The following is a 14562-nucleotide window of genomic DNA, read 5'->3' on the forward strand; positions in this document are numbered from 1 at the left end:
GGCCTTCCTGCCTGTCTCCTTCTGTTTCCAAGAGACTATATTCATTCAGCACAGGATAGGAGTATATAGACTTGAGCTCAGGACCCAGCTCTTCAGTGTCAAGATCCATCCTTCCTTAGAGACCTCATTGGTAAAATGCCAGATGGACTGGGCGTGCCCGAAGGCCTTTCTGGACCACAATATACTGATGCTAGACATATTTTTAAATATCTAGAAATCGACTTGCCACTTTTAAACGCAGACAGGTGTAAATGGACTGAGGTTGCATTCTTGCTGAAGACCAGGTCACCCCGGCCAATCCGGAATTGCTTCAAATCTGTTCTCTCCAAGAAGGTAGGCTCAAGTGCCCAGGGCAGGCAGTCTTCCCGAGAGTTGGACCATCCCACAACGCCGGTAGGGGAAGTCCCTCAGTCCAGCACAAATCCTGGGCACTCCCTGACGTCTTCCACATGGGCACTGACCTGGGGGGTTGGGAGGTGGGCAGCGGAGAGCGCAGGCGCAGTGCCCACACCGGCGGCGCCCCTCTCCCCGCCCCGCCTGGCAGCCTCAGCTGCCCTAGCCGCGGTTTTCCTGGCGTTGTGGATGGCAGACTCAGCGGGCTCGGAGGCTGGACTTAGACGCGGAGCAACGAGCAATCCAGGCCGGAGCACCAGGCGCGCCTTCCTCACGGCAACACACAGGTAACCGGGCCCCGAGAGCCGGTGGTCAGCGGCAGACTGGTACCTTGACCCTGACTGCCTCCCCCACACCCGGAAGGAGTGGTAACGTGCCGCTAACCCCACACAAAGCTTTTAGCCGTGGGACCTATAGGAGAAGAGTCCCTCTTTTTGGGTTGGGCCGGCAGGGGGGGGGGGGGTGAAGCGCCCCGCCCTCTTCGCAACCCTTCGCTGGGGGCTCTTTGCTCGGCGCCTGAAAGGCTGCGAGGACCCCACTTCCCTGCGCTGCTCTTTTGGAGAACCTGGGCACGGGGTAGGTAGGTCGAGTCAGCATCAGCTACGGCCCCTGCATTTCCTGCTGCCGTTGCCTGTCTGGGTCCTTCCCTATCCTTTATGATAAAGAGTAGGGGCTATTATTGTTTTCATCTCGCCCAGAAGCCCACCCACACAGGGGGGAATCCCTAAGGGGTCATGGAATCGATTTCAAATACAAACTTTTAAGAATCCTGAATGGTTTTAGAAATATGGCCAAGAATTAGTATTGCCCTTGTATCTCTTGTTTCATATCTATGATTCTTGAACACCAGTCCATATGAGTTGAGATTTTCGTGGAGAAAAAACGGTTTGTAAAAATCTTTCTCCAAAGGAAGGCGACAGTAAGGAGTAGTGGAGGAAGGGACAGGCTGTGGCCAAGTGTGGCGGCAGGAGGCGCAGGGCAAGTCCACTCAGCCTCCCCTAGCCCTCGGAGGAAAACAAGAACCCTTCCTGACCCGCCTCTGGGCACTGTAGAATTTCTACACCACGTGCCCCGGTTTGGCCTCTTTTGAAAGGAAGTGTGGATAGAAGGGTTGCGCTGGCCAGCACAAAGGAGACTCCGTGCTGGGGCGAATGGGGGCGCTGCGCAGATCTGCATCTCCGTCCAAGCTTTTGCCGCGCTTGCTGAGGATCGGGACGGAAAGCTTGCTTCTCAGTGACGATCGAGAGCCCCGAGATAGTGACGCACTGGGAGGAGAGGGCTGGGGGGGCGCCTGGGTAGAAGGCAGTCTCTGCTGGCTATTTCACCAGAAAGGACTTTGATTGGGGTTGTCCGTGTCCTTGGTGCTGAAGTGCCTCAAGCGCCTTTGTTTATCTTACTTCCGGGGCCGCGGCCTGCCTCGCGATTCTACTCTGCCTCTTTGCCAGAAATAGCCTATCTCCAAGGCAGGTGGGCAGAGTGGAGCCGTTCTGACACTGCAACCCTTTGCAAATGGATTGGTGCTGGTTTCCTGAAGGTAACATAAAGGCAAATGTGAGTCTAAGGGCGCAGATAAATAAAGCATATGCCCAGCAGGTTTGATTACCTATAGTATATGCAAGTACACACAGTAAGTATAAACATGAATCTCACATATGCATGTGTAGGATACATGTATGTACATACGCACACAAACAACGCACATATAAATACACTGATCCATTTTCAACGCCATCAGACGCCATACGTCACACATTTTCCCGGAGCATTTTAGTAACCCATCGGTATTTTTGACACCTCTAGTATTTCTGAACTCTGCAGAACCATTAATTTTCATAATCATCTGTTCCAAAATCACAGAGCCGGTGGATTAAAGAATTTGATCTTTTGCTGAGCATTAAGTATTTATATATACAGCATTTTCATTGCAAAACTGAGGTAGTCTAGAAAGATGTAAAATGGCCATGTATTCAAAAAAGATAATCTTAATGGAGGTTTAAACAAAAAGAATTAATGAATATGTTAACACAGAATCTAGATAATGATCTTATGGAAGTCATAATCTGAAGAAAAATATGACTGCGATTTATCATAAAGCTGGCAATTTCAAATATATTGATGTTATGTGAACTCCTTAAAGGTTACATAGTTGTTGTTTTTTTTTAAGTGAGAAGAGGAGAGACAGAGAGACAGACTCCCGCATGCGCTCCCATGGGGAACCACTTGTTGAGCCCCCTACTGGGGGTGTTCTGCCTATCTAGGATCCCTGCTCAGCAACTGAGCTATATTAAGTGCCTGAGGTGGAGGCTCCACGAGCCATCTCAGCTCCTGGGGCCAACTTGCTGGGATCAATTGAGCCATGGCTGTTGGAGAGGATGAGAGAGAGAGAGAGAGAGAGAGAGAGAGAGAGAGAGAGAGAAGGGGGGAGGGGGGTTGGAGAAACAGATGGTCAAACCTGGGACATCCACACACTGGGCAGATGCTCTACCACTGAGCCAACCAGTAAGGGCCACATAAGTATTTTTCAAAAGATTGATATCCAGGGTTTTTCTCTCACAAAATGTATGCTCTCTGTAAGAAATTTAGGTACTAGAGAAATGCATAAACCCAAAGAAAACTACTGTAAACAGATTTTCTTTTAGATAAACATACATGCATTTTAAATGGACTGATTTTTTTGTTGTTTGCATTTTCACTATATAATTTATCATTAATATCTTTCAAACCAATACATATAAAGCTAGGTCATCAATATTAAGGGTTGAATAATATTGCACTATATGGATAGAACATAATTTATTTAAACAATCTCATAATAATGAGCATCTATGTATTTACAATTTTTGTTATTATAGATGATTCTGCAAATAACATCTTTGAACAAATATTTCTGCACTTGTTTGATTATATTCTTAGAACAAATTTGTAGAAATGAAATAGATGGTTTAGCAAGTAGGTACAATCAATTTTTTGAAACATTTTGTTCACTTATTTGTTCAATTATTTTCTGTCTCCTGTCTTGCCTGTTTTATTCTTTATTGTGTTCTCAGCATCTACAATGGTGCCAGATATATGCATATTTAGGAAATATTTATTGGAAGAATACTATTTCCAGACTGTGTTACAGAAAAGGTGTGTCAATATATACCACTCTAAACACGGAATTAGGATGTCAGTATCCCCTATGCTATCACCAAAATTAGGTTGTTAGGTTTTATCAATCTTTTAAAAGTATTTTCCAGTTGGATAGGCAGAAAAGAACATCTTTTCATATATTTTTTTGGTCATACATTTTTGTTTTGTGAACTCATATCCTTACTCTTCTATTGACATATTTTTTTCTTCTTTGTGAGAAATATTTGTATGCTAAGGACTCTGTTACATATGTTGCAGTTTCTCTTGATATTTAAATTTTGCATGTGATATTTTATACTATATATAAAATTTCTATTTTTATGTTATCAAATATATTTTTTCTCCTTTAAAGTCACTCTTATGTAATAAAATGTAATCTACCACATATTTTATTTTATAAAAAATGTTACTTTTTAAACTCTAGGTGTATATTTCAACTTCATTTCTTAGTTAAATTCATTTTATTACTAAATGTAAAATTCTATTGAAGATTGCATGTAAGAAGTAATTATTTATTTTCAACTCACACATAGATAGACTTGTCCTCTATGAAAAATAATATGTTTGAACCCTTTAATGTGATGTATTTAACTTTTAAATATCTAATGAAAGTGTGTTGTTTACTTAATGCTGTTTAGTCTGTAGTATTTTTTACTGTTAGTATGCAGTCTTTATTTAAGGGAACTATTCTTTTGAGTATTTTTTGTAGATAAAAGAAAATGTAACAAAGTTACTTTATAGCTAAATTAAGGAATTCAAAGCACTAGAGTTCATAAGAATGTGCATATATAACTTTGGTCAAATGCCTTAAAAACAAAACATTGTTTTCTGACATACATTATAGATGAAAATACCTTTCCAAAAAACAAAAGAATAGTTATTAGGGCATTGATATATTTTCTTCCTGGTGTTAAAAACATTTTAGAAAAGCCAAATGGAATAATTTTATTGTTTTTATAGATTAAAATTTTAAATATAGTTCATTATAAAAAACAGAAAAAACATCAGAGTAGAAAATAAAAGCTCTCCAGTAAGCTATTCTCCACAAGTCACTATGAATATTAATTTGGAATAAGTACTTTCAAATTATTAAATTCATAAGTAAATATATATTTCATTGAATGTAAGATGTCATCAATTATAAGATGCATTTTGACTAAGAAATGTGAAAAAAATGTGCAACTTAAATTTGGTGTATCTTAAATAGAAATATATCTACTTTTCTATTTTTTTACATAAGATGGCTATCTTCCCATTTTACACATGTAAGTATTAAATTATCAATATCCAATTTATATTATTTACATCTTTTGGATAATAAAAACAGTGCTATAATGAACATTTAAAAAATATACCTCTATGTAATGGTGTTATTTCTTTGGAATAAATTCCTAAATAAAATTGATAAGGTGAAGGGTTAGGGAGAATGCATATTTTACATTTTGGTACATACTGTCTGCTCTCCAAAAATCTTGTAACAGGCTTCTGTAACCAATAGTGCATGCTGTTCTAGATTCTTCACTAACTTAATGCTAGAGATAATCAGCCTTCACTATTTTCCTCACCTAAAAGGCAAAACAGATATTTCACTCTTATTTTAATTTTTGTTTCGATGACTCTTACAGAAATTGTTCATCTTTCCATATGTCTGTTGGTTACTTGTATTTCTTCTTTTGTGAGTTACCTATTCATGGCCTTTGCCTAATTTTTTTGAGTTTTTATTAAGAGCCCATTTTGGATGAAAGTTGTTGAGCCTTTGTTGTTGTTGCTCTTGTTTTTAGTTTGTATTTGAAGTTATTTTTTATGGTTTCTTTTTTTGCACAAAATATTTAAATTTTCCTGGAGTCAAATCTGTCAATATTTTCATTGTGATGTTTGACCTTGGTGTTACGCTCGAACATGACCACTATTTCACCCCAAGATTATAAAAATATTCTTTCAAGAGATAAAGAATACAACTAAACTTACTAAGGACTAGATCCTAAATCTTATTGTATTTAGATAGTTATCAATTCTGCCTCTAAACAGGATCCAATAAGCTGTGGCTGTTTGTGTTGGTAGACCTGCTACTCAGTTCCAGGTAAGAGGTAAGTAGTTGCAAACAGGAAAGCTCAGATGAGGAGAAGCAGTGATCACACTAGCTGACTTATTTAATTAGTATGAGTAGCAATTCTGTCTTAACTACTAGAAATGGGAGCTGGTACATTTAGTTACATGAGAAAATAGTATTTGAGAAGACTGGCAAGGAGATTGACACATTAATCATAATTTTTTCATATAATTTAGAGTCTTTTCAAATACACAGGCTTAATGAACTTAAGAGAAGATGTATAAATGTAAATAATCCAATAATCAAATAATTTTAATTAGAGTTTATAAAGTTAATTTTCACAATTTTAATTAATTAATTAATTTTCACAATATCTTAAATTGATAGTTGAATTTTCCTGGTACTTTTACCTTGGATGACACTGCCATCCACAGTTCAGATCTCTGATGTCAGCAGTTGTTGGTCTATCTAACAACCTGACACTTTGTGGTTATTATAATAAGGTTTAAGTTCTCCTCAATTATTATCTGTTTGATAAGTTTTTGCTTCCTGGTGACCCTAGTAGAAATACACTCTTCCAAACTGAGATTGGAATTTGTAGGTGAGGAAAAAGGTAATGGCATTAATCATATTCTAACCAGGCCCACTTTTTGTTTTTCTGAACACCTTTTAATATTTCGCTGGTGATGAGGGTCATGTTTCATCTGCCTTGCTGAAGCCACATTGAACCATGGATGGTATTCTTAAACACTTTGATAAGTCACAGTTCCAGGGTGGTATTGGTTACTGCTATATTCCCATTTTTATTTCATGCTTCTCCTGCATTATTTTAACTACAGAATCAGACAAAATAGCCTTCTCCATCACCACACATATTTTTTCCCTCACCATTCTGCTCATAGCAATTGGTTTTCCAAGTAACCAAATTATTACATTAACAGTCACTGTCTGCTGGTCACGGGTTTGGATATGGGAAGGAGAATGATAATCACGCTAGTGCCTCCCTCTAATTTCTCTTTTCATCTATTTACCTTCTAGTTAGGACACAAGAAATACCCATCAACTTAGTAAGGAAATGTTAGAGATGAGCTAAGAGCACAGAGCTTTTAATCCTTTGTGGACAAAAACTTTATTTTGTCTTATAAATGTGAATATACAGTGTGTCTGTAAAGTCATGGTGCACTTTTGACCGGTCACAGGAAAACAACAAAAGACGATAGAAATGTGAAATCTGCACCAAATAAAAGGAAAACCCTCCTAGTTTCTGTAGGATGATGTGGCAGCATGTGCGCATGCGCAGATGATGACGTAACACTGTGTATACAGCAGAGCAGCCCACGGCCATGCCAGTCAAGATGTGGACAGTACAGAGGAAAGTTCAGTGTGTTCTGTGGCTCGCTAAATTCGAATCCATGACCAAAGTGCAATGTGAATATCAGCACGTTTATAACGAAACGCCACCACATAGGAATAACATTACTCGGCGGGATAAGCAGTTGAAGGAAACTGGCAGTTTGGTGGAGAAATCCCGTTCTGGTAGGCCATCAGTTAGTGACGAGTCTGTAGAGGCTATACAGGATAGCCACCTAAGGAGCCCTAAAAAATCTGTGCGTGAGCCCACATTGAACTGCACTGAATAGGTATGAAACTGGGAGAGTTTTCCTTTTATTTGGTGCAGATTTCATTTTTCTATCGTCTTTTGTTGCTTTCCTGTGACCGGTCAAAAGTGCACCATGACTTTACGGACACACTGTAGATATACAGTTTTCAAGATTTGGCACTTACATAGTATTATACTAATTAAACTATTTATTTTCTCTGGTTTCTCTTATAGTCATTGGTGTAGTAGAATTATATGTGATTGATGGGCCTCTATAATACTTTATGTGCACTTAACACCATTTCATAGATGTAATCATATATAAACTTAATCCACATGCCTGTCATCTTTACTAACGTTTATTTAATCATTCTCAAACTTATCAAAAGCACTTGCTTTGTATCTTCTTTTACCTAAGACACCAAAGTATCAGCAACTTTACTGAACTTTTACTTTTACTTTAAGAACTGGTTAAAGGGAATTAGAAATATTAGGTAATCTAATTTCCCATTTATTTCACCTCTAGTCTCCATGTAACTCCTGCTGAGCCATTGTTTTACATTAGGATAACGATTCCAAATGTGAACAAGGCTGCTGAGGGTGGTAAAGAACTAAAAGCCAGATAATCACGTTACTTCTTGGATTCCCTTAATTTAGAGTTAAGAGATAGAAGATAGGAGTTAGGGCCTGACCAGATGGTGGCGCAGTGGATACTGCATTGGACTGGGGCATGTGGAGGACCCAGGTTTCAAAATCCAAGGTCACTAGCTTGAGCGTGGGCTCATCCAACTTGAGTGTGGGCTCACCATAGACATGACCTCATGGTCGCTGGCTTGAACTCAAAGGTTGCTGGCTTGAACCCCGCCCCCCCCATCAAAGCACATATGAGAAAGTAATGCACAACTAAAGGAGCCGCAAGGAAGAGAGATGAATGCTTCTCATCTCTCTCCCTTCCTGTCTGTCTGTCCCTCTCTTTGACTCTCTCTTTGTCTCTGTCTAAATAAATAAATAAATAAATAAGAAAAAGAAAAAGATAGGAGTTAGGTTGCAACCAAAGCTCTGCACTACAGAATTAGAGGTCTCTCATTAAGAGGATGACTTTCTCCAAAGCTAGCCAGCTATACTACAGGACTTACTCATTCTCCCAGGATTTGTTGAGTCTGGCATTGTCCTAGGACCTGGGGATACCAACAAGATACTCTTTATCAGGGGTTGGTGTTACATATACAACTCACAGTGATAATATATGTCAAGTACTATAATAGAGCCTTGAAGAAATTGTTCTTGAACCCAGAGGAGGGACAGATTGTCTAGTGAGAGGCTTCTCCAAGTAGTTCATCAGGAAGATTGTGGGGATGTGGGTGGAAGTTTGCCAGAGATTGTTTTGTTTTGTAGTAAATAGTTATGGCCTCAAATTGGCTAGAAGATGATAATCTGGATTTGAAGCCTAACTGCCACATAAGTACCTCTGTAAGCCTCAATTATTATTATTATTACTATTATTATAATATTATTATTAATTTGAGTAATGTTAGTTCTTACCTTGTTGGGGTTTTTGTGGAAATAAGTAAGAGAATACATGTAAAGAACTTGTTATAAGCCTGGTGTGTAGTAGTCTAGTCTCTTTTTTCCCTCTCTATAAAGTTAATTGTAAATTATTCTGGAGAAATGATTATTGATCCTATTATCAGAGCTCTCAAGGGTAAAAAGATGATATAAACCCTTTGTGCCTTCTGAACCTGTGTGATAATGCTAATCTGAAAATTTCTCTTTTAATGTATTTTAAATCCCAATCTGTTGCTTTTTACTAATTTTCACACTATCCTCAAACAAAATAGGTCTAGCCTGGAACTGTCATTACTTTTGCTTTGTTCTTTAGTACTCTGATGTTCAAGCAAATGCTTATTTAATTATATAATTTCCTTCCTTTAATGTGTATAACACTTGTGTCTGTTTTGTGGCACTTGTTACTATAGATATTTTCTCTCAAATGAACATGTAAGTTCTTCTAGATAAAGTTTGTCTTCTTAATCTTATCTCTCATAATGTCTCATCATAATAAACACTTAGTAAATATTGACTGAATGAAGGAATAAACATGCATGAATGCATGAGGCTGCCAAAATAGCTGGTGTGGTCTCAGGCTGCCCTCATAGAAACATAATTTCCTCAATAGGAAAGATTATAGAAATTGGTGTATGTTTAGAGAAGAATGGTTAAAATGATGAGAAGACTGATAACCACAATTATACATGAAAAATTGAAAAAAGAGGAGACTTTCAGTTTGGAGAAGAAAAAACCGATTATGGGGATGGTAAGAAATAGTAGCTTCTGATACTGAAGTGTTGTCATGTGGAAGAGGGAATTAGTTATTAACCCCAAAGGAAATACATAACAGCCTCTGGAAATTATATGGAGAAAGATTTTGACTCAACCTTAAAAACAATTTTCTGACAATCGGAATGACTCTCAGGTGGCTGCCTTGATAAGGAGTGAGTTTCCTGTTTTTGTAGGTATTCAAATAGAAATTGTATAGGATATAGTTACTTTAAAAGGAATTGGAATAGACCTCCAAACTCTTTTTCAAGTCTCATGGTCTTTAATTTTGTGTATATTATTATTGTATATACCCTATATTAAATATGTATATGCTAATATATAATATATGTATATAAAAATAGATATATATTTGTATGTATGATTTATATATTCTCATTATCACCATTTTGCATAAATTATTGAAGGGTGAAAAATGTCTTTTCAAAAACTTGATCTTGATTAGTTAAATAAATATTACTAACATGTTTGTGTTTGAGGACACAGGTTTATAAAATTATTATTCTAGGCCCTGGCCGGTAGGCTCAGCGGTAGAGCATCGGCCCAGCGTGTAGAAGTCCTAGGTTTGATTCCCAGCCAGGACACATAGGAGATGCGCCCATCTGCTTCTCCACCCTTCCCCCTCTCGCTTCTATCTCTCTATCTCTCTCTTCCCCTCCTGCAGCCAGGGCTACACTGGGGGCCGTGAGCATCGCCCCCTGGTGGGCAAGCCGGGTGGATCCCGGTTCGGCACATGAGGGAGTGTGTCTGTTTGCCCCCCCTTCTCTAACATTTATTTAGCATTTACTGTGTACCTAGCTCTGTTATATGTACCTCACATGTATTAACTCATGTACTTTTCCCAGCAACTCGAAGCAATAATTACTGTTATGCCTAATTTATTTTTTACATTTTATTTAAAAATCATTTCAAATTTACAGAAAAGTTCAACATATAGTCCAATTAATCTCCTGAGTGAAGGATAATTCACATATATTTTTCATCCCAAGTTCTCCAATTGTAAAAATTTTATAATGTTTGCTTTGTCATTTATTCATATTCACTTTCTCTTTTTTTTCTGAACCAACTGAAAGTTTCAGATGTGATGCTTTAATACTAAATACTTGAGTGTTTTCCTTAGAGATAAGACACTCTTCCTGCATACTCAGTCTTATCACCAAAACGAGTAACATAACACTGATATAATTCTAACATCTAGTCCACAGATCTCCTTCAAAATTTGCCATTTGTCTCAGTAATTACTGTTTGGAAGTTAAAAAAAAATTTGTAGTCTAGAATCAAATCTAAGATTATGAATTGCATTTAGTTGTCACGTCTCTTTAATCTTTAATTTGTGACGGTTCTTCATTCCTTCTTTGTCTTTAGTAACCTTGACATTTTTGAAAGTTCAGGACATTAATTTTGTATAATGTCCCTCATTTTGTTTGTCTGATGTTTCTTCATGATTACATGCAAGTTACACATTTTTTGCAGAAATATGATAGAAGTGCTATTGTGTTCTCAGTTGATCTTATTAAGAGATACAACATTGATTTGTCTTTTTGCTGCTGTGCTAATTTTGATGACTTGGTTAAGGTGATAACTTCTCTATTGCAAAGATATTTTATTTCCCTTTGTAATTAATAAGCATTTTGTGGAGAGATACTTTGAGACTATGAAAAACATCTTGTTCTTCTACAAACTTTCAGTCAATTATTTTATGATGATTCTTGCTTGAATATATTATTACATTTACTTGTTGGTAGTCTATTATAAGAGAGAGTTTTCTCTGTTTTTATTTCTTTGTTCATTTGTTAATTTACATCAGTATAGACTTGTGGATTTCTGTTTTATTCAATGGATTGTAACCCATCACTATTATTATTGATTTTGATGTTGAAATTTGGCTACTAGAATCCCATTCAAGCTGGTTCTCATATTCTTTGTGTTATGTGTGTGTGTGTATGTGTATATATATATATATATTTTTTTTTTTTCTTGAATGCTTTCTGGTGTAAGATGTTTTAAGCTCTTCTTGTACTTTTTCTGCCCCAGTCATTTCAGTAATTTCAAGAGCCATTTTCCCAAAGAGTCCTGATTCCGTTGAATAGAAAATGTATAATCTGAATGCTAAGTGTGGTCATTGCTACTGATATTGCATTTAGCCATTGTAGCAAACAGAACCAGGAAATTAACACATATACATGTACAACTCTATTTCTATATCTGTTCATCTATTTATATTAAAATTCATGAGTTTAATATCTCCAAATCAAATACTATAGGGTTCATTCCAGTCTTCACCCTATTTCTTTTTTTTTTTTCTTTTTTTTTTTTGGTATTTTTCTGAAATTGGAAATGGGGAGGCAGTCAGACTCCCGCATGCGCCCGACTGGGATCCACCCGGCATGCCCACCAGGGGGCGACACTCTGCCCATCTGGGGCGTTGCTCTGTTGCCACCAGAGCCATTCCAGTGCCTGAGGCAGAGGCCACGAAGCCGTCCCCAGCACCCAGGCCAACTTTGCTCCAGTGGAGCCTCGGCTGCCGGAGGGAAAGAGAGAGAGAGGAAGGAGAGGGGGACAGGTGGAGAAGCAGATGGGTACTTCTGCTGTGTGCCCTGGCCGGGAATCAAACCCGGGACTCCCGCACGCCAGGGCGACGCTTCACCACTGAGCCAACCAGCCAGATCCCCTTTTTCTATTTTTAAGTTCCTTCTCTAATGGTGAGAAATCTGGCTCTTATTATCCTCAATATATTTCACTATTTGCTCATTTTCCCTTTATATAACCGATATCCTGAACTCATGGGCTACCTCCTTGACCCCTCCTCCTCAAACCCAGGCCTCTGGCCTCACCAGCCTCTTCATAGTTTCAAGCTACACAGCTAGAAAGTGATAGAGCAGGGGGAAAAGAATTCAAAGCTGCAAATGACTTGACAGAGTCCTTTATTGAGTCTTCAAGCCCAGGGACATCTATTTGTGAAACTGCTCCTGTAAGACCTTGGACTAATGAGAGGAAGGTCTAACTGGAAGAGTGGTAGCTCTTAGAGATGTGCCTTCCATGGGAAACTTGGAGAATTAATGGTACAGGCAGCCAAATAATGCCACCTGCCAAGAACATTTCTCCAAAATTGGTGTGCTTCAGGGATCAGTCAACCAGCACCTCAGTGCCACAAATATCCCACTATGTTTTGTTACTGTATGAAAAGCACACTCCATTACGACAGAAATGTATCACTGTGCTGTATTTCTGAAGAGGAAAATATTGCTTTTATTAGCAGCTTTTCAGATTGCAATTCCAGGAGATGGATGATAGTGTGTTGGTTTAGTGCTGACTACATTTCCTGATCCAGAAGATCAGAAATCTGTTCATGTTTTAGAAAACAGTGTGAGGTCCATCTGTTCAGGTTAGATTTTTCCACATTAACATGAAGATTTATAGAGTGGTAACTTATTTAGGAAAAAACAATGGTAATTACATTATATTCTTTGCTGCTACTGGAATCCACATTTTTTTTTTTGTTGTTATTCATGAAAACACACATATACAATGAATTAATTCTTTCAAACACTATGTATGATAAAGACATCCTCTTTAGTTTATATAGTACTTCACTCCTGTTTTGGTTTGGGTTCTAAACATCATTGATTCAAATGCTCTCTGTAACATGATCTGTTTATCTATAGTTTTCCTTCCAACAGAAGGCATAGAAATACAAGAGCTACATTTGGCTTCATGGATGACCATTCTGGTCTGACTGAAATATGGAGTAATGTTTTTTTTTTTCTCTATGATGAAAACAGCTTGATTTTTAAATTAAATACATGTTTACGTAGAAAATAATCTATTAAAGGGAAGGAAGAAAGTATGGAATAAAGTATGTAAGAAAGTATGAAATCTCCCCATCCACAAGTATAGATATAAATTGTTTTATATAAATAGAATCACACAATGAGTACTCTTTTATACATTTCTTTTTGCTTAGCAATATGACATAAACATTTTTCATGTCAATAGATATACAGTACATTATGTTTTTGGATGACTGCATAATATTGCATTGATGTTTTTATTTAATCATTTTCCCATTGAAGGACAATTATTATTTCTAATTTTTCATTGTGTGAAGAAAGCCATTATGTATATCCTTGCATGCCATCTTTATGTACTTTACTAGTGATCTCCTTGGCTTAGGATATATTCCTGGAAATGGCATTGCTGGGTCAAAGAGTTTGCACCTTTTAAGTTTTGACACATTTCTGGTAAAACTAACTCTTGATGAGATGGATTAAACTGCTTTTCCTTCATATACAATATTCCTACCAATGATGTTCATTAAAGCAGTAGAGTGATTTTATTTTATTTATTTATTATTATTATTTTTTGCATTGTTATGTATTTTTTTTATTTTTCTGAAGTTGGAAAAGGGGAGGCAGTCAGACTCCCACATTCGCCCGACCGGGATCCACGCGGCATGCCCACCAGGGGTCGATGCTATGCCCATCTGGGGTGTCGCTCTGTTGCATCCAGAGCCATTCTAGCGCCTGAAGCAGAGGCCATGGAGCCATCCTCAGCGCCCGGACCAACTTTGCTCCAATGGAGCCTTGGCTGCGGAAGGGGAAGAGAGAGACAGAGAGGAAGGAGAGGGTGAGGGGTGGAGAAGCAGATAGGCGCTTCTCTTGTGTGCCCTGGCTGGGAATCGAACCCGGGACTCCTGCACGCCAGGCTGATGCTCTACCATTGAGCCAACCAGCCAGGGCATTAGTAGAGTGATTTTAATAAATCTAGGTATGCCACTTAACCAACGAGATTTTGTCAGTTACATTCAAAATTTGACTAACGATTTGGTCTGAAACAAGATGGCATCTGGTCACCATTTTTAAATTTCTTTATCTTATTTGAGTTTAATAAAATTTGGTATAAGGGGAGATGTGACTGAGTTGTAATTTCATTGAGTGAATTATATAGTGTGAAGAATCAGTTATGATTAAATGAAGCCAAATTTTTAAAATTTTGAACTGATTCATTTGGCATTTCTATATGTTTTGTCCTCAAGAGGGATTTCAGGCTT

At 37.9% G+C, this 14562-nt stretch overlaps 1 protein-coding gene across 2 annotated transcripts in view; it reads left to right on the forward strand.

The window, feature by feature from the left end:
• Positions 1–362: 362 nt before the first annotated feature.
• The window catches only part of SLC35G2 (solute carrier family 35 member G2), a 70853-nt gene continuing 56653 nt past the window's right edge, over positions 363–14562 (forward strand). Inside the window, exons 1-2 of one of the 2 annotated variants that reach the window (XM_066244509.1) lie at positions 363–680; positions 5554–5612. The gene's annotated coding sequence lies outside the window, so the exon portion shown is untranslated. The remainder of the gene's footprint in view (positions 681–5553; positions 5613–14562) is intronic. The other variant, XM_066244508.1, reaches the window with a different exon arrangement.

This window comes from Saccopteryx bilineata, chromosome 10 (assembly GCF_036850765.1).
Source record: "Saccopteryx bilineata isolate mSacBil1 chromosome 10, mSacBil1_pri_phased_curated, whole genome shotgun sequence".
Classification (NCBI taxonomy): Eukaryota; Metazoa; Chordata; class Mammalia; order Chiroptera; family Emballonuridae; genus Saccopteryx; species Saccopteryx bilineata.